Raw genomic sequence first — 19,838 nt, 5'->3', positions numbered from 1 at the left:
TCTGCAAAACCTATATTTCCATTTTACAATATTATTTTACATTCATGTGTAACCTATCAATTTTGTCCGCTTTAAATGTACTATTAGATGCAGTTCACGGAATTGTATTATCAATTTTCGTTGCTGAGGTATAGAGTTGTAAACTTGATAGTTTCGTTTTTTGAAAATTTTCATTTTTTGCCAATTTTTAATAAAGAATTGACGACCTAAATCAAAAATCCGAAACCAACAGTCACTAGATCTTAAGTTTTTCTTTTAAATGCAGCAAACCTCGTCAAATTTGGTGCTTTGGTGGCCGAGAAAAACGAATTCTGCTTTTACATGTATTTAGATAGGAGCACCCGAGCTAAAGCTTCCTCTTAAGTTTTGAGGTTGGCTGGCTGGCTTTGGCTGGATGAATAATGCCGGAGTTTCAGGTAAATTTGAAGGACTTGAGCTTTGAAAGCATCGCGGTGCCAGGAGATTATGCACTGGTATGTGTGCTAGTTTCGCTGTAGTTACCTTGCTACTATAATGAGATTAAATGTGGGGGTGTAGCTCAGAGGTAGAGTGCTCGTTTCGCATGCGAGAAGTCCCGGGTTCAAGCCCCGGCACCTCCATTTTTTTTCCTTTCCGAAAGTGGTGTTTTTTTAACCTTACGTTGTAGAAAAGCAGCCTTCTGTTAGCGTATTTCACCATAGTGAGCTACTGTTTAGCACTTCTGTCGTACAAAACAGGGTTACTGCACACCAACTGTCCCAGACGATTTACTCGTGCGTCTCAGATTTTCTTGTAAAAAAAACATGGTTACTTACTACCTTACTCGAAGTCATTTTCTAGTATACTGTGTTTCCCAGCTAACGTTAGCCAAGCCGTTCAACGAAGCAAATTATTCAAAAAACACAGTGCGAGATGCAGTTATAAGAACTGCGGTGTTAACTCGTCAGTGTCTATGAACACCAAACATCGTAGATTTTATAATCGTAGTTTGTACCGTGTTTTTTGAAATATTTTATTTTATTGAACATATTGGATAACGTTAGCTGGGGCGCGGCGGCCGCATTTCGATGGGGGCGAAATCCGAAAACACCCGTGTACTTAGATTTAGGTGCACGTTAAAGAACCCCAGGTGGTCGAAATTTTCGGAGTTCCCCACTACGGGGTGCCTCATAGTCCGAAAGTGGTTTTGGCACGTAAAACCCCATACTTCTTTAACGTTAGCTGGGATACCTTATATGTTTTTGTGTAACGTGATATTTTCCTTAAGCTTATTAAAGTACTTGAAACATGGTTCCGCTAGAAAATTAATACCAAACTTATTTTAGTGCACAATGCTGCCCTACTTCGTCCGCTGAACCTACAATGATTTATCTTCAATACTGTCACGTTTTAGTGACGGTAATGAACTACAGTGTGCAACGCAAGTTACGAAACTAACTGTTCACTGGACGAACCTGCGCCCAGCAAAAAAAAAATTATTGCTCAGCACATTGAGAGTGGAGAGCACACTCGCCAATCGTCGAAATCTGGTTCTGTGGGTCAAGCACGTCTGCTTTTGTACATCACTTGTCCAAGATGGCGGCGTAGTTGCTGGTGGCTGCATGCCTTTCAGAAAGTACTGCACAATTCGTATCGCAAATTCAATCTGATTGCACGGTTGGGTGAACGATAGCCAACAGATAAAATCAGCGATAATATATCTAGCCGATACAGAAACGTCCGTTGCGCGTCTTGGGCTGAGCGATAACACTGTAACAAAAATTATCTCGAGAACGGTCACCAAAAACATAAACAATTTAAGCACATGTCAATATGCACTGGTCTTTATGGGAAGCTTCAGTTGGAAACGCAGCTTAAGGAGCTAGAAATGTTGAAAAAATCTCGCGAAGTTGGCTATGCTTCACTGGCGAAATACCTACTCATTTGTTCATCGTAATTATTTTACTTCACTGTCCTAGGGCTGTACTTCAAGTTAAAATTGATGGCGCCAGTACAATTTACGAACTTTTGGCAAAAGTATGACAAACGTGCCAAAATGTTGGTTTTCCTTCAGTTTTAGGCCTGATTTTCGCAACGAGGCGCTCCATCTGAAAATATCATAGAAAGCGCATAAGATAGCTTGTTTTTTGGCGTTTCTTTTTTGTAATTACCTCATTTTTATGTTTATTTTAGGGGAGATATAACTTTCTTTAATTTGGAAACCTTGCTCGGCATAGTTCCGTACAAGTTCACCGCTCCGCAAATTGGCTGTTGTGTGTCAGACAGTCAAAACGAGCAGCGTGGGACTTCAGCACTTGAGTGTTGTTTTCCAGTCCAAAAACTATTATCAATGGCATCTTTGCCTTTTTTTCCTGACTTACATCCCACAGCCGGTCAGAAACTGGAAGGTTAGGCGAGTGCTACCGGAGATTGCTTCTTTTATCAAAGCCCACTTTTTTTCTTTTTTTCTTACATTACAATTGACACGCTTCTCTGAAAAGATTCGCAAAAAGAGCCCAGAGTGCGCATGCCGGAGATTTCTGGTGCACATGGCGTGCTTATCCCGCAAGTACATGTAGAGAGCGGTCAAGCAATGCCGGCTTTGCTATTCAGCTGGCAAATGAGAAAAAGAAAGAAAACATGCGGATCCCACACGCTATGAGAGTCGGTTTACACGAACCTGTCATTAGTGTTTGCAAAGAACAATGTTACCCGCCGTGGTTGCTCAGTGGCTATGGTGTTGGGCTGCTGAGCACGAGGTCGCGGGATCGAATCCCGGCCACGGCGGCCGCATTTCGATGGGGGCGAAATGCGAAAACACCCGTGTGCTTAGATTTAGGTGCACGTTAAAGAACCCCAGGTGGTCAAAATTTCCGGAGTCCTCCACTACGGCGTGCCTCATAATCAGAAAGTGGTTTTGGCACGTAAAACCCCAAATATTATTATTAGAACAATGTTCTAGTTTATCAACTATTTGCAAGCATACAGCAAATGATAAGCGGGAACCGACTCGCTCGACAGGAACTTGTGGCTCTTGATCATGCGCATCCTACGCATGATTACGAAGAAATTGCGGTGATGACGCTGCATGGACAACGTCATGACGACAATGACATGACAGCGGAATCACTGCGACAAAATGATGATGATTGAACCGCCACGAAGACATGACAACGAAGCTGCGAGGACGATGAAATGACGACGAGGGCAGGACTATACTGATATGACCACATTGAAATCGCTACAAACAAAATGACGCCGACGAAGCGACCACGACGGCATGATGACGACAGTATGGCGATGACACTATGACAACAATGACACACATATAACGAGTCTGGAATAACGATCCTGGCATGACGACAACGGGAGGATAACGCAGGAGCGACGGCGATGGTATGATGACGACAGCGTGATAGCGATGGCATGACGAAGAAGCTGGAATGACGATGACGGCATGATGATGCTGGAATTACAACGAATGTGTGACGATGACGGTGTGACGACGAACGCATCGCTACGATAAGCCAGTAGCATCAGCGAACTGTCAACCGCTTCGTCATCGTGAAGGTGTCAGCACGCCCCACCGGACCAGCGGTGATGGCATTGCGTGACATGCATGGTTGACGAAGAATGCGCGGTTGTAAAGCGGTGTTTTCTGGATGCTGCTCGACCGCGGATCACGATGACAGGATCAAGAAGCTCCTGTGAAAGCAAGTGTAACGGCCATTGCTAGCCGCTCAAGACAACTGTCAAACGAACCAGTTAATTGATTGTCCATTCAATCAGCCGATATGGGTCGAGTGAGGCATGTTTGAACCCCTTCTTCAGCAAGTGGTTCCCTCCTGTCTCTGGGGTAGTTAACTGCTTGGGCCGGTGGCTATTCCCACATTGTGTTTAGTGAACAAAGGTAATATGTAATTGCGCGTGGCCATCTCTTGAAGGCGGAGTCTTCGGTTACTTTAGATGCTCCGATTAGAGGAAGGTGTACCTGTCGGTTTCTCTGACCTACAGATATAGGGAGGGCAGAGGGGATTCAGGTAGACATTTTTCGGCTCCTTCGGTGTACATCAGTTCAGTCACGCCAGAGTGTTGCGAAGTAACCTTGTCTATTCCTGGTGTAAATTATATTCCTTCATACCCGATGAGAAGCTGCTCCTCTTTTCAACGTCGTCTTTGGTGTGGATAAGGCAGACGACGGCAAGGCGACATACCCCCTTTTGATATGCACGACTACAATTCTTACACACGACATTGGGATGACATTGCAGTCCATAGACACTTCGTATAAAGAGCCGCCAGATGAAACGATCAAGAGCTGCAGGAGAAGATGAAATAACAGTCGATTTAATCAAAGATGGAGGAGACATAATACTTGGAAAACATGGAAAACATATCAGGACACATATAAAATCTAGTACAGTTCCATATGTCACATGGTGGCCACATATGATACATAGGAATGAACGGCTTTTTAATGCCACCGCAATGTGGCTCACTGGAATTAGTGAATATGGCGCATAGGAGTTTTTTCGATTGGGCACAGAATGCTCACTGGATTCAGTTCCACATATGCGCGATTGTTCTAAAAAATGGTTAAGTAAATTTCCTGAAAAAAATTTCTCAAGTTTTTACTCTCTTATTTTGACTCGCTAAGAAGCACTGCATGCGTATTCACTAGGCTGGTTGATGAGGTGGGTCGCGCTGCATATGCCAAAGGCGATTTGAAAGAGAAGAGTCTTGCATTTATATATTGTATTGAAGAGAATGACACACTTAGGCTCGCGCGGTCGGACTCCATGGATGGAGAGGGGAAGAAGAAGTAGAAGTAAACAGGCATTCTGGCCGATAGCAGGCTGTCTGCATCTCTGCTTTATGATGGCGCAGGCGCGAAACACGGAGCCACGGGTCTTAATCCCCCTCCGTCCACGACCCTTCTAAGCGCCTGAGTCCGTTCGGGCTCGCTGTCACTAGCGCCCGGGGATGGCGTCCAAGCCTCCATGGTGTCAGGATTGGGGGCTGAATCCCATCGCTCGTAACCCGTTGTCAAGATTGGAGTCCGGCATCAATTCGAAGGTAGCTCGCCCATGCCGTTATCCACGCTGAGGACGATGATGAAGGGAAGGACTGCTTCTCATCGAGAACGAGGAAAGGGGTTTATTTACGGTATTTACATGCAGTTCATCAGTCTAGCATGACTGCGAGAGAAAGTACGTCAGTCTAACACGACTGCTTGAGAGAGTGTCCCAGTCCAACGTGACTGCTTAAGTGTGTCGAGCATCCGCACAACAGCAGTTTTTAAACACTCGGTCCTCCCGCGATACAAGGTGACGCGAACGTTCGTTTAGTCATCGTAAACTGCCGCCTCTCCGCGGGACAGTTTACACAGACACATGCACACACACACACGTGTTCACGGTCCGAAACCGACACCACACGAATTTTGTAGAACTCGGAGGGGACCCGGGTAGCACGCCCGGGTAGCCATTGTCCTGCGTCTTAGTCGGCACGTGGGAAGGGGCCTTCGTCGGCGTTCCCGCGGCAACTCCCCCACTCATAGCAGAACAGGGCGGCGTTGTCGTGTTGCGCACAAAGCCTGCTTCGTCGAACTCCTTCAGTCACAACGGCGACGAGGCCAGACCGTAACGGTGGCGGTTTCAGCACAAAGCCTACTTCGTCAAACGCATCCTAGCTAAAGCGACGGAGAGTGGAGGATGCGCGAATTGTTCCCGACACAAAGTCGACTTAGTCGCGCCATGGCCAGTGGTTGGCGGCGGCGTTCGAAGATGAGGTTGCTACCCCTTGCGTAAATGGCTGGCAAACTTGCACTGCAGCTCGCCGTTCTTAACAGCGCCTCCATGTCCCGGAAAATCTCGACTGTCTAGCGCAGATAACCGCTGGGCAGGAAGAGAATGCCTGGTGGCCAGGGGGTGATGCCTTGGCTCGCAGCGACCACTTGTGTAATGTCACCGCCCCAAAACATCCAACAAGGACCACCAACTGCAAAATGAACCCAACAACACGGCTCTACGCCGAGATGACGTACATTGGCTCTCACTTTAGACCCTATAGGCTTCCAAAAAAATAAGTGCAGAAACAAAAAAAAAATGCTGCATTTCGCTATGCCAATTTCTGAAGAAATTTCGTGCTGACAAATTCAGCAATGATGGAGGGAATCTTGCTAAATGAGATGCGATCTTCTTGGCTTAATAAAATTAACACTAGTAACCCTAAAATTTAGGCGGGACCCTCAAACGCAGAATTCAAATTAGCGCGCTCAAACCATTCGCATTGCTATGCAACTTTCCCTTCTTATATCTAACGGAGAAGTTGTACTCTTGGAGATTAAGACTACATCGGAGCAAGCGGCCATTTTTGTGTGACATTTGATTGAGCCACGTCAGAGGACAGTGGTCGGTCTCGAAGATGAACTTCGCTCCGTACATGTAACACGACAACTTCTGGGCGGCCCAAACTAAACAAGCGCATTCCTTCTCTGAAGCGCTGTAGGCTTCCTCTCTTAGATTTACTTTACGGCTGGCATAGAGGATAGGATGCTCCTCGTTATCGTCGCCGACCTGACTAAGTACCACGCCCATACCTCTGTCGCTTGCGTCGCATTGAACTATTAATTCCTTTTTGTAGTCTGGCGCGCGAAGCAATTCAATGCGGTCTTCGAATTGAATTGCTACCATTTGTAAACGCAAATATTTTCCGAAAAGTTTTCGAATATTTGAAGCCGTGAACTGTTTTTGTAATAAAACATAACATCTCAGCTAAAATACATTAAATTTCATCTCCACGAACACAGTGTTGACCTAAACGATGACGACTTGCGCATTATAGCAGGCTACGTCTATGAGAGAGCCAGACCTTACCGATTATATACAGCAATAGTTCGCATCCTCCCAAGAATCCTGTACATCCGAACAAAGTGCTTATTCGTTCCTAATGTTCGATTTGTGCTTTTTTTATTGGCGTGTCTTATTAGGAAAGAATGGCGCCTTCAAGTGGCACCGGCTACTCCTCGTCGCCCGGCAAAGAATACTATTGCCACAACATTGGTAACGAAATGCGGTACAAAATTATCACAAAAACGGTCAGTCAATAATATCCAAAAGTTCTGTACATGAGTCCAGGGACCCACAGAAGATGCACGTGTATGCAGTTGCATATATAAACGCATGTGCTTCGTTTCGTCCGCGACATAAAGTTCAGTTTCACAGACGAGTGTACAGACCCGTAATTATACCCGTACATAACATACTAAATAAACTTCTGAGAAAATAAGCATAGACTTGCATTGTACGTGTATCTTTCAGCGGAAAATACAATATAGATCTAAGATACTGGTGGTTTCCAAGAAAACGCTTAAAACGGCAAGCGCTTTTTTCTGAAGCCACCCAGTTGGCCATGTGCCAAGTGTATATTTCTTTTGGGTGGATGACCCTCGATCTAATAGAATTAAATTTGCCCGCAACTGTATAAAGCACTGTTTTTGGGCATCGTGCAGTGCAGCTTACATGTGCTAGGAAATACTTGCACTACAAATATCCGCAAACTTCAGAGTGTGCAAGCACAAGCACTAAGAACTTGTCTCGGTCTCCCCAAAACTACGTCATCGATTGCGACAGTGGCCATTGCTGGAGACACTCCTTTGACAGTCTACATAGATACTGATATCCTTAGAGCACACATCCGACACCTGACTCGGATTGCCTCACACCATCTTGCTTGCTTGCCAACAAAGAGGCCATATTCTACTTTTGCCAAAGGTGTTATAAGACATCAGTCCTACGTGCCATCAGAATTTACGCCGAATTTCGTTTTTTCCTCTTAAGTAGTTACTCATGGCAGGATTCTTTTACATTGCCGCCACCTATGAGATTAATTCAGCCTGTCTGACTTTCCGCTTGACGTTCTTTGTTGCTGTTTTGCCCACCCTACAGGCCGCATACTTGCTGGTAAGCTTCCTAGTTCTTTTCCTCCACTGTGAATCAATGTTATTTTCTGTACAAGTACCTGGACACTCTACCAGCCCATTTACATTCTTCCATATTCCTCAGTCGTTCTTCATAATCAACTTTACTATGAGCTTCCCTCACTTCTCAACCTTGTCCATCCTCCGTTGGAGTAGAGCGCCCCCTGCTACCAACGCGCGATGAAAGACTGCGCGCTTTCTCCCCGCCTTCTTCCCGTGCGCGCGCTAGTTCGAGCCGCCATCCTTCTCGGCTCACATTTGCACGCTTTCATTCACACCCATAGCATACGGCGAGCGGCCGCAATGTCATCGCACTTGCACTTTATACGGAACATCACGGTGACGGCGACATGCACACCGATGGTGTAAATGCGCCGGGAGTTTTCATATAATTCCCATTGCAGTAAAACAATAATTCGGTGCTTTCAAACTGTTGATCAAACTAGGTATTTTTGCTGAGGCGACCGGGTCACTGTTTCAGGAGCAAGCAGTCTTCAGTACGTGAAAGAGGATAGTTTAATCTCTCCCTTTTTTTTTATTTGTGAACCCGATTCGCAGTTCCATCCGCTGAAGCGTTTCCAGGAATAGTGCAGTGAGTTAGCATCCACTGAAATGCTGCAACGTAATTAGTAGCACTTGCTTCTGTTAGCTCTTTCAGCGTTTCGTATAATAAATATGTATTCAAAAAATTATTGTTCATGCATTTTAGCGAGGCGGATTTGGCTTAAGAATCACTGCGTGCTGTCTATTGATGCTGTGAAGCGGAACGCCAATAGTACAGGGAAAAGTTCAGCGATAGTAGAAAATGAGAGCACACGTGGCCTCTGCAGAGTATAAAATGAACAACTGGAAGAGCTCCGCCCTTAAGAGGAAGCTTTAGCTCGAGTGCTCCTATCTAAATACATGTAAAAGGAGAATTCGTTTTTCTCGGCAACCACTGCACCAAAATTGACGAGGTTTGTTGCATTTAAAAGACAAACTTTAAAACTAGTGACTGCTGGTTTCGAATTTTTGAGTTAGTTCGTCAATCTTTTATTAAAAATTGGCGAAAATCAAAAATTTTCAAAAAACGAAACTATCAAGTTTACAACTCTGTAACTCAACCACTAAAGATTATAATACAATTCTGTGAATTGCATCTAAAAGTACATCCATAGTGGACTAAATTGATATGTTACAAATGAATATAAAAAAATTTAATCATAGGGAAATACAACTTTTGTAAAACCGTTGTAACCAACGTAACAAATTCATGTAAGATGTAAAATGACATATTGAATTAGTCCGCTTTGAATGATCTATTGGATGCCGTTTACAGAACCGCGATATCAGTTCTTGATGCATAGCTATCAATTTGTAAACTTCGTGCTTCTATTTTTTCCAAGCGGCTAATATTTGAAAATTGTTTTAGAAAAATTCAAGCCATAAATCGAAATTCCGCTTCCAACAGTCACTAGAATTTAACTTTCTCTTTCAAATGCAACAAATTTCATCAAAATCGGGCTAAAATTTCATCAAACCAAGCTAAAGGTTCCTCTTAAGAGGAAGCTTTAGCTCGGGCCCAACTCCGACGCGGCCTATTCAAATACATGTAAAAACGCAAAAACGATTTTCTGAGATAACCCCTGGACCGATTTTATTGAAATTTGTTGAATTTGACAGGGAAAGTGAAATTCTAGTGACTGTTGGTCACGGAATTTCTATTTAGGCCCTGAATTTTGTTAAAAAGATTTTCAAAAATTCGAAAGTTTGAAATAAATAGAAGCATGAAGTTCACAAATTCATAACTCTGCATCAAGAGCAGATATTGCGGTTCTGTAAGCGAGATCCATCAGATCATTGAAAGCGGACAAATTCGATACGTCATTTTATATCTTACGTGAATTTGTTACGTTGTTTACAAGGGTTCTGCAAAACCTATATTTCCATTTTACAATATTATTTTACATTCATGTGTAACCTATCAATTTTGTCCGCTTTAAATGTACTATTAGATGCAGTTCACGGAATTGTATTATCAATTTTCGTTGCTGAGGTATAGAGTTGTAAACTTGATAGTTTCGTTTTTTGAAAATTTTCATTTTTTGCCAATTTTTAATAAAGAATTGACGACCTAAATCAAAAATCCGAAACCAACAGTCACTAGATCTTAAGTTTTTCTTTTAAATGCAGCAAACCTCGTCAAATTTGGTGCTTTGGTGGCCGAGAAAAACGAATTCTGCTTTTACATGTATTTAGATAGGAGCACCCGAGCTAAAGCTTCCTCTTAAGTTTTGACGTTGGCTGGCTGGCTTTGGCTGGATGAATAATGCCGGAGTTTCAGGTAAATTTGAAGGACTTGAGCTTTGAAAGCATCGCGGTGCCAGGAGATTAGGCACTGGTATGTGTGCTAGTTTCGCTGTAGTTATCTTGCTACTATAATGAGATTAAATGCGGGGGTGTAGCTCAGAGGTAGAGTGCTCGTTTCGCATGCGAGAAGTCCCGGGTTCAAACCCCGGCACCTCCATTTTTTTACCTTTCCGAAAGTGGTGTTTTTTTAACCTTACGTTGTAGAAAAGCAGCCTTCTGTTAGCGTATTTCACCATAGTGAGCTACTGTTTAGCACTTCTGTCGTACAAAACAGGGTTACTGCACACCAACTGTCCCAGACGATTTACTCGTGCGTCTCAGATTTTCTTGTAAAAAAAACATGGTTACTTACTACCTTACTCGAAGTCATTTTCTAGTATACTGTGTTTCCCAGCTAACGTTAGCCAAGCCGTTCAACGAAGCAAATTATTCAAAAAACACAGTGCGAGATGCAGTTATAAGAACTGCGGTGTTAACTCGTCAGTGTCTATGAACACCAAACATCGTAGATTTTATAATCGTAGTTTGTACCGTGTTTTTTGAAATATTTTATTTTATTGAACATATTGGATAACGTTAGCTGGGGCGCGGCGGCCGCATTTCGATGGGGGCGAAATCCGAAAACACCCGTGTACTTAGATTTAGGTGCACGTTAAAGAACCCCAGGTGGTCGAAATTTTCGGAGTTCCCCACTACGGGGTGCCTCATAGTCCGAAAGTGGTTTTGGCACGTAAAACCCCATACTTCTTTAACGTTAGCTGGGATACCTTATATGTTTTTGTGTAACGTGATATTTTCCTTAAGCTTATTAAAGTACTTGAAACATGGTTCCGCTAGAAAATTAATACCAAACTTATTTTAGTGCACAATGCTGCCCTACTTCGTCCGCTGAACCTACAATGATTTATCTTCAATACTGTCACGTTTTAGTGACGGTAATGAACTACAGTGTGCAACGCAAGTTACGAAACTAACTGTTCACTGGACGAACCTGCGCCCAGCAAAAAAAAAAAATTATTGCTCAGCACATTGAGAGTGGAGAGCACACTCGCCAATCGTCGAAATCTGGTTCTGTGGGTCAAGCACGTCTGCTTTTGTACATCACTTGTCCAAGATGGCGGCGTAGTTGCTGGTGGCTGCATGCCTTTCAGAAAGTACTACACAATTCGTATCGCAAATTCAATCTGATTACACGGTTGGGTGAACGATAGCCAACAGATAAAATCAGCGATAATATATCTAGCCGATACAGAAACGTCCGTTGCGCGTCTTGGGCTGAGCGATAACACTGTAACAAAAATTATCTCGAGAACGGTCACCAAAAACATAAACAATTTAAGCACATGTCAATATGCACTGGTCTTTATGGGAAGCTTCAGTTGGAAACGCAGCTTAAGGTGCTAGAAATGTTGAAAAAATCTCGCCAAGTTGGCTATGCTTCACTGGCGAAATACCTACTCCTTTGTTCATCGTAATTATTTTACTTCACTGTCCTAGGGCTGTACTTCAAGTTAAAATTGATGGCGCCAGTACAATTTACGAACTTTTGGCAAAAGTATGACAAACGTGCCAAAATGTTGGTTTTCCTTCAGTTTTAGGCCTGATTTTCGCAACGAGGCGCTCCATCTGAAAATATCATAGAAAGCGCATAAGATAGCTTGTTTTTTGGCGTTTCTTTTATGTAATTACCTCATTTTTATGTTTATTTTAGGGGAGATATAACTTTCTTTATATTTGGAAACCTTGCTCGGCATAGTTCCGTACAAGTTCACCGCTCCGCAAATTGGCTGTTGTGCGTCAGACAGTCAAAACGAGCAGCGTGGGACTTCAGCACCTGAGTGTTGTTTTCCAGTCCAAAAACTATTATCAATGGCATCTTTGTCTTTTCTTCCTGACTTACATCCCACAGCCGGTGAGAAACTGGAAGGTTAGGCGAGTGCTACCGGAGATTGCTTCTTTTATCAAAGCCCACTTTTTTTCTTTTTTTCTTACATTACAATTGACACGCTTCTCTGAAAAGATTGGCAAAAAGAGCCCAGAGTGCGCATGCCGGAGATTTCTGGTGCACATGGCGTGCTTATCCCGCAAGTACATGTAGAGAGCGGTCAAGCAATGCCGGCTTTGCTATTCAGCTGGCAAATGAGAAAAAGAAAGAAAACATGCGGATCCCACACGCTATGGGAGTCGGTTTACTCGAACCTGTCATTAGTGTTTGCAAAGAACAATGTTCTAGTCTATCAACCATTTGCAAGCATACAGCAAATGATAAGCGGGAACCGACTCGCTCGACAGGAACTTGTGGCTCTTGATCATGCGCATCCTACGCATGATTACGAAGAAATTGCGGCGATGACGCTGGATGGACAACGTCATGACGACAATGACATGACAGCGGAATCACTGCGACAAAATGATGATGATTGAACGGCCACGAAGACATGACAACGAAGCTGCGAGGACGATGAAATGACGACGAGGGCAGGACTATACTGATATGACCACATTGAAATCGCTACAAACAAAATGACGCCGACGAAGCGACCACGACGGCATGATGACGACAGTATGGCGATGACACTATGACAACAATGACACACATATAACGAGTCTGGAATAACGATCCTGGCATGACGACAACGGGAGGATAACGCTGGAGCGACGGCGATGGTATGATGAGGACAGCGTGATAGCGATGGCATGACAAAGAAGCTGGAATGACGATGACGGCATGATGATGCTGGAATTACAACGAATGTGTGACGATGACGGCGTGACGACTAACGCATCGCTACGATAAGCCAGTAGCATCAGCGAACTGTCAACCGCTTCAGCATCGTGAAGGTGTCAGCACGCCCCACCGGACCAGCGGTGATGGCATTGCGTGACATGCATGGTTGACGAAGAATGCGCGGTTGTAAAGCGGTGTTTTCTGGATGCTGCTCGACCGCGGATCACGATGACGGGATCAAGAAGCTCCTGTGAAAGCAAGTGTAACGGCCATTGCTAGCCGCTCAAGACGACTGTCAAACGAACCAGTTAATTGATTGTCCATTCAATCAGCCGATATGGGTCAAGTGAGGCAAGTTTGAACCCCTTCTTCAGCAAGTGGTTCCCTCCTGTCTCTGGGGTAGTTAACTGCTTGGGCCGGTGGGTATTCCCACATTGTGTTTAGTGAACAAAGGTAATATGTAATTGCGCGTGGCCATCTCTTGAAGGCGCAGTCTTCGGTTACTTTAGATGCTCCGATTAGAGGAAGGTGTACCTGTCGGTTTCTCTGACCTACAGATATAGGGAGGGCAGAGGGGATTCAGGTAGACATTTTTCGGCTCCTTCGGTGTACATCAGTTCAGTCACGCCAGAGTGTTGCGAAATAACCTTGTCTATTCCTGGTGTAAATTATATTCCTTCATTCCCGATGAGAAGCTGCTCCTCTTTTCAACGTCGTCTTTGGTGTGGATAAGGCAGACGACGGCAAGGCGACATACCCCCTTTTGATATGCACGACTACAATTCTTACACACGACATTGGGATGACATTCCAGTCCATAGACACTTCGTATAAAGAGCCGCCAGATGAAACGATCAAGAGCTGCAGGAGAAGATGAAATAACAGTCGATTTAATCAAAGATGGAGGAGACATAATACTTGGAAAACATGGAAAACATATCAGGACACATATAAAATCTAGTACAGTTCCATATGTCACATGGTGGCCACATATGATACATAGGAATGAACGGCTTTTTAATGCCACCGCAATGTGGCTCACTGGAATTAGTGAATATGGCGCATAGGAGTTTTTTCGATTGGGCACAGAATGCTCACTGGATTCAGTTCCACATATGCGCGATTGTTCTAAAAAATGGTTAAGTAAATTTCCTGAAAAAAATTTCTCAAGTTTTTACTCTCTTATTTTGACTCGCTAAGAAGCACTGCATGCGTATTCACTAGGCTGGTTGATGAGGTGGGTCGCGCTGCATATGCCAAAGGCGATTTGAAAGAGAAGAGTCTTGCATTTATATATTGTATTGAAGAGAATGACACACTTAGGCTCGCGCGGTCGGACTCCATGGATGGAGAGGGGCAGAAGAAGTAGAAGTAAACAGGCATTCTGGCCGATAGCAGGCTGTCTGCATCTCTGCTTTATGATGGCGCAGGCGCGAAACACGGAGCCACGGGTCTTAATCCCCCTCCGTCCACGACCCTTCTAAGCGCCTGAGTCCGTTCGGGCTCGCTGTCACTAGCGCCCGGGGATGGCGTCCAAGCCTCCATGGTGTCAGGATTGGGGGCTGAATCCCATCGCTCGTAACCCGTTGTCAAGATTGGAGTCCGGCATCAATTCGAAGGTAGCTCGCCCATGCCGTTATCCACGCTGAGGACGATGATGAAGGGAAGGACTGCTTCTCATCGAGAACGAGGAAAGGGGTTTATTTACGGTATTTACATGCAGTTCATCAGTCTAGCATGACTGCGAGAGAAAGTACGTCAGTCTAACACGACTGCTTGAGAGAGTGTCTCAGTCCAACGTGACTGCTTAAGTGTGTCGAGCATCCGCACAACAGCAGTTTTTAAACACTCGGTCCTCCCGCGATACAAGGTGACGCGAACGTTCGTTTAGTCATCGTAAACTGCCGCCTCTCCGCGGGACAGTTTACACAGACACATGCACACACACACACGTGTTCACGGTCCGAAACCGACACCACACGAATTTTGTAGAACTCGGAGGGGACCCGGGTAGCACGCCCGGGTAGCCATTGTCCTGCGTCTTAGTCGGCACGTGGGAAGCGGCCTTCGTCGGCGTTCCCGCGGCAACTCCCCCACTCATAGCAGAACAGGGCGGCGTTGTCGTGTTGCGCACAAAGCCTGCTTCGTCGAACTCCTTCAGTCACAACGGCGACGAGGCCAGACCGTAACGGTGGCGGTTTCAGCACAAAGCCTACTTCGTCAAACGCATCCTAGCTAAAGCGACGGAGAGTGGAGGATGCGCGAATTGTTCCCGACACAAAGTCGACTTAGTCGCGCCATGGCCAGTGGTTGGCGGCGGCGTTCGAAGATGAGGTTGCCACCGCTTGCGTAAATGGCTGGCAAACTTGCACTGCAGCTCGCCGTTCTTAACAGCGCCTCCATGTCCCGGAAATTCTCGACTGTCTAGCGCAGATAACCGCTGGGCAGGAAGAGAATGCCTGGTGGCCAGGGGGTGATGCCTTGGCTCGCAGCGACCACTTGTGTAATGTCACCGCCCCAAAACATCCAACAAGGACCACCAACTGCAAAATGAACCCCACAACACGGCTCTGCGCCGAGATGACGTACATTGGCTCTCACTTTAGACCCTATAGGCTTCCAAAAAAAATAAGTGCAGAAACAAAAAAAAAATGCTGCATTTCGCTATGCCAATTTCTGAAGAAATTTCGTGCTGACAAATTCAGCAATCATGGAGGGAATCTTGCTAAATGAGATGCGATCTTCTTGGCTTAATAAAATTAACACTAGTAACCCTAAAATTTAGGCGGGACCCTCAAACGCAGAATTCAAATTAGCGCGCTCAAACCATTCGCATTGCTATGCAACTTTCCCTTCTTATATCTAACGGAGAAGTTGTACTCTTGGAGATTAAGACTACATCGGAGCAAGCGGCCATTTTTGTGTGACATTTGATTGAGCCACGTCAGAGGACAGTGGTCGGTCTCGAAGATGAACTTCGCTCCGTACATGTAACACGACAACTTCTGGGCGGCCCAAACTAAACAAGCGCATTCCTTCTCTGAAGCGCTGTAGGCTTCCTCTCTTAGATTTACTTTACGGCTGGCATAGAGGATAGGATGCTCCTCGTTATCGTCGCCGACCTGACTAAGTACCACGCCCATACCTCTGTCGCTTGCGTCGCATTGAACTATTAATTCCTTTTTGTAGTCTGGCGCGCGAAGCAATTCAATGCGGTCTTCGAATTGAATTGCTACCATTTGTAAACGCAAATATTTTCCGAAAAGTTTTCGAATATTTGAAGCCGTCAACTGTTTTTGTAATAAAACATAACATCTCAGCTAAAATACATTAAATTTCATCTCCACGAACACAGTGTTGACCTAAACGATGACGACTTGCGCATTATAGCAGGCTACGTCTATGAGAGAGCCAGACCTTACCGATTATATACAGCAATAGTTCGCATCCTCCCAAGAATCCTGTACATCCGAACAAAGTGCTTATTCGTTCCTAATGTTCGATTTGTGCTTTTTTTATTGGCGTGTCTTATTAGGAAAGAATGGCGCCTTCAAGTGGCACCGGCTACTCCTCGTCGCCCGGCAAAGAATACTATTGCCACAACATTGGTAACTAAATGCGGTACAAAATTATCACAAAAACGGTCAGTCAGTAATATCCAAAAGTTCTGTACATGAGTCCAGGGACCCACAGAAGATGCACGTGTATGCAGTTGCATATATAAACGCATGTGCTTCGTTTCGTCCGCGACATAAAGTTCAGTTTCACAGACGAGTGTACAGACCCGTAATTATACCCGTACATAACATACTAAATAAACTTCTGAGAAAATAAGCATAGACTTGCATTGTACGTGTATCTTTCAGCGGAAAATACAATATATATCTAAGATACTGGTGGTTTCCAAGAAAACGCTTAAAACGGCAAGCGCTTTTTTCTGAAGCCACCCAGTTGGCCATGTGCCAAGTGTATATTTCTTTAGGGTGAATGACCCTCGATCTAATAGAATTAAATTTGCCCGCAACTGTATAAAGCACTGTTTTTGGGCATCGTGCAGTGCAGCTTACATGTGCTAGGAAATACTTGCACTACAAATATCCGCAAACTTCAGAGTGTGCAAGCACAAGCACTAAGAACTTGTCTCGGTCTCCCCAAAACTACGTCATCGATTGCGACAGTGGCCATTGCTGGAGACACTCCTTTGACAGTCTACATAGATACTGATATCCTTAGAGCACACATCCGACACCTGACTCGGATTCCCTCACACCATCTTGATTGCTTGCCAGCAAAGAGGCCATATTCTACTTTTGCCAAAGGTGTTATAAGACATCAGTCCTACGTGCCATCAGAATTTACGCCGAATTTCGTTTTTTCCTCTTAAGTAGTTACTCATGGCAGGATTCTTTTACATTGCCGCCACCTATGAGATTAATTCAGCCTGTCTGACTTTCCGCTTGACGTTCTTTGTTGCTGTTTTGCCCACCCTACAGGCCGCATACTTGCTGGTAAGCTTCCTAGTTCTTTTCCTCCACTGTGAATCAATGTTATTTTCTGTACAAGTACCTGAACACTCTACCAGTCCATTTACATTCTTCCATATTCCTCAGTCGTTCTTCATAATCAACTTTACTATGAGCTTCCCTCACTTCTCAACCTTGTCCATCCTCCGTTGGAGTAGAGCGCCCCCTGCTACCAACGCGCGATGAAAGACTGCGCGCTTTCTCCCCGCCTTCTTCCCGTGCGCGCGCTAGTTCGAGCCGCCATCCTTCTCGGCTCACATTTGCACGCTTTCATTCACACCCATAGCATACGGCGAGCGGGCGCAGTGTCATCGCACTTGCACTTTATACGGAACATCACGGTGACGGCGACATGCACACCGATGGTGTAAATGCGCCGGGAGTTTTCATATAATTCCCATTGCAGTAAAACAATAATTCGGTGCTTTCAAACTGTTGATCAAACTAGGTATTTTTGCTGAGGCGACCGGGTCACTGTTTCAGGAGCAAGCAGTCTTCACTACGTGAAAGAGGATAGTTTAATCTCTCCCTTTTTTTTTTATTTGTGAACCCGATTAGCAGTTCCATCCGCTGAAGCGTTTCCAGGAATAGTGCAGTGAGTTAGCATCCACTGAAATGCTGCAACGTAATTAGTACCACTTGCTTCTGTTAGCTCTTTCAGCGTTTCGTATAATAAATATGTATTCAAAAAATTATTGTTCATGCATTTTAGCGAGGCGGATTTGGCTTAAGAATCACTGCGTGCTGTCTATTGATGCTGTGAAGCGGAACGCCAATAGTATAGGGAAAAGTTCAGCGATAGTAGAAAATGAGAGCACACGTGGCCTCTGCAGAGTATAAAATGAACAACTGGAAGAGCTCCGCCCTTAAGAGGAAGCTTTAGCTCGAGTGCTCCTATCTAAATACATGTAAAAGGAGAATTCGTTTTTCTCGGCAACCACTGCACCAAAATTGACGAGGTTTGTTGCATTTAAAAGACAAACTTAAAATCTAGTGACTGTTTGTTTCGAATTTTTGAGTTAGGTCGTCAATCTTTTATTAAAAATTGGCGAAAATCAAAAATTTTCAAAAAACGACACTATCAAGTTTACAACTCTGTAACTCAACCACTAAAGATTATAATACAATTCTGTGAATTGCATCTAAAAGTACATCCATAGCGGACTAAATTGATATGTTACACATGAATATAAAAAAATTTAATCATAGGGAAATACAACTTTTGTAAAACCGTTGTAACCAACGTAACAAATTCTTGTAAGATGTAAAATGACATATTGAATTTGTCCGCTTTGAATGATCTAATGGATGCCGTTTACAGAACCGCGATATCAGTTCTTGATGCATAGATATCAATTTGTAAACTTCGTGCTTCTATTTTTTTCAAACGGTCAAATATTTGAAAATTGTTTTAGAAAAATTCAAGCCATAAATCGAAATTCCGCTTCCAACAGTCACTAGAATTTAACTTTCTCTTTCAAATGCAACAAATTTCATCAAAATCGGGCTAAAATTTCATCAAACCGAGCTAAAGCTTCCTCTTAAGAGGAAGCTTTAGCTCGGGCCCAACTCCGACGCGGCCTATTCAAATACATGTAAAAACGCAAAAACGATTTTCTGAGATAACCCCTGGACCGATTTTAATGAAATTTGTTGAATTTGACAGGGAAAGTGAAATTCTAGTGACTGTTGGCCACGGAATTTCTATTTAGGCCCTGAATTTTGTTAAAAAGATTTTCAAAAATTCGAAAGTTTGAAAAAAATAGAAGCATGAAGTTCACAAATTCATAACTCTGCATCAAGAGCAGATATTGCGGTTCTGTAAGCGAGATCCATCAGATCATTGAAAGCGGACAAATTCCATACGTCATTTTATATCTTACGTGAATTTGTTACGTTGTTTACAAGGGTTCTGCAAAACCTATATTTCCATTTTACAATATTATTTTACATTCATGTGTAACATATCAATTTTGTCCGCTTTAAATGTACTATTAGATGCAGTTCACGGAATTGTATTATCAATTTTCGTTGCTGAGGTATAGAGTTGTAAACTTGATAGTTTCGTTTTTTGAAAATTTTCATTTTTTGCCAATTTTTAATAAAGAATTGACGACCTAAATCAAAAATCCGAAACCAACAGTCACTAGATCTTAAGTTTTTCTTTTAAATGCAGCAAACCTCGTCAAATTTGGTGCTTTGGTGGCCGAGAAAAACGAATTCTGCTTTTACATGTATTTAGATAGGAGCACCCGAGCTAAAGCTTCCTCTTTAGTTTTGAGGTTGGCTGGCTGGCTTT

The 19,838-nt window shown here is 44.0% G+C and overlaps 2 non-coding genes across 2 annotated transcripts; both read left to right on the top strand.

The window, feature by feature from the left end:
• Positions 1-527: 527 nt before the first annotated feature.
• On the top strand, positions 528-599 carry TRNAA-CGC (transfer RNA alanine (anticodon CGC)). Its single transcript has one exon. It is a non-coding gene; the product is annotated as a tRNA-Ala (tRNA).
• A 9,774-nt stretch (positions 600-10,373) lies between these two features.
• On the top strand, positions 10,374-10,445 carry TRNAA-CGC (transfer RNA alanine (anticodon CGC)). The gene has a single exon. It is a non-coding gene; the product is annotated as a tRNA-Ala (tRNA).
• The last annotated feature ends 9,393 nt before the right edge of the window (positions 10,446-19,838 follow it).

The sequence above is a fragment of the Dermacentor variabilis genome, chromosome 1 (assembly GCF_050947875.1).
Source record: "Dermacentor variabilis isolate Ectoservices chromosome 1, ASM5094787v1, whole genome shotgun sequence".
In the NCBI taxonomy this organism is placed as follows: Eukaryota; Metazoa; Arthropoda; class Arachnida; order Ixodida; family Ixodidae; genus Dermacentor; species Dermacentor variabilis.
This window is presented reverse-complemented; position numbering and strand designations above follow the sequence as displayed.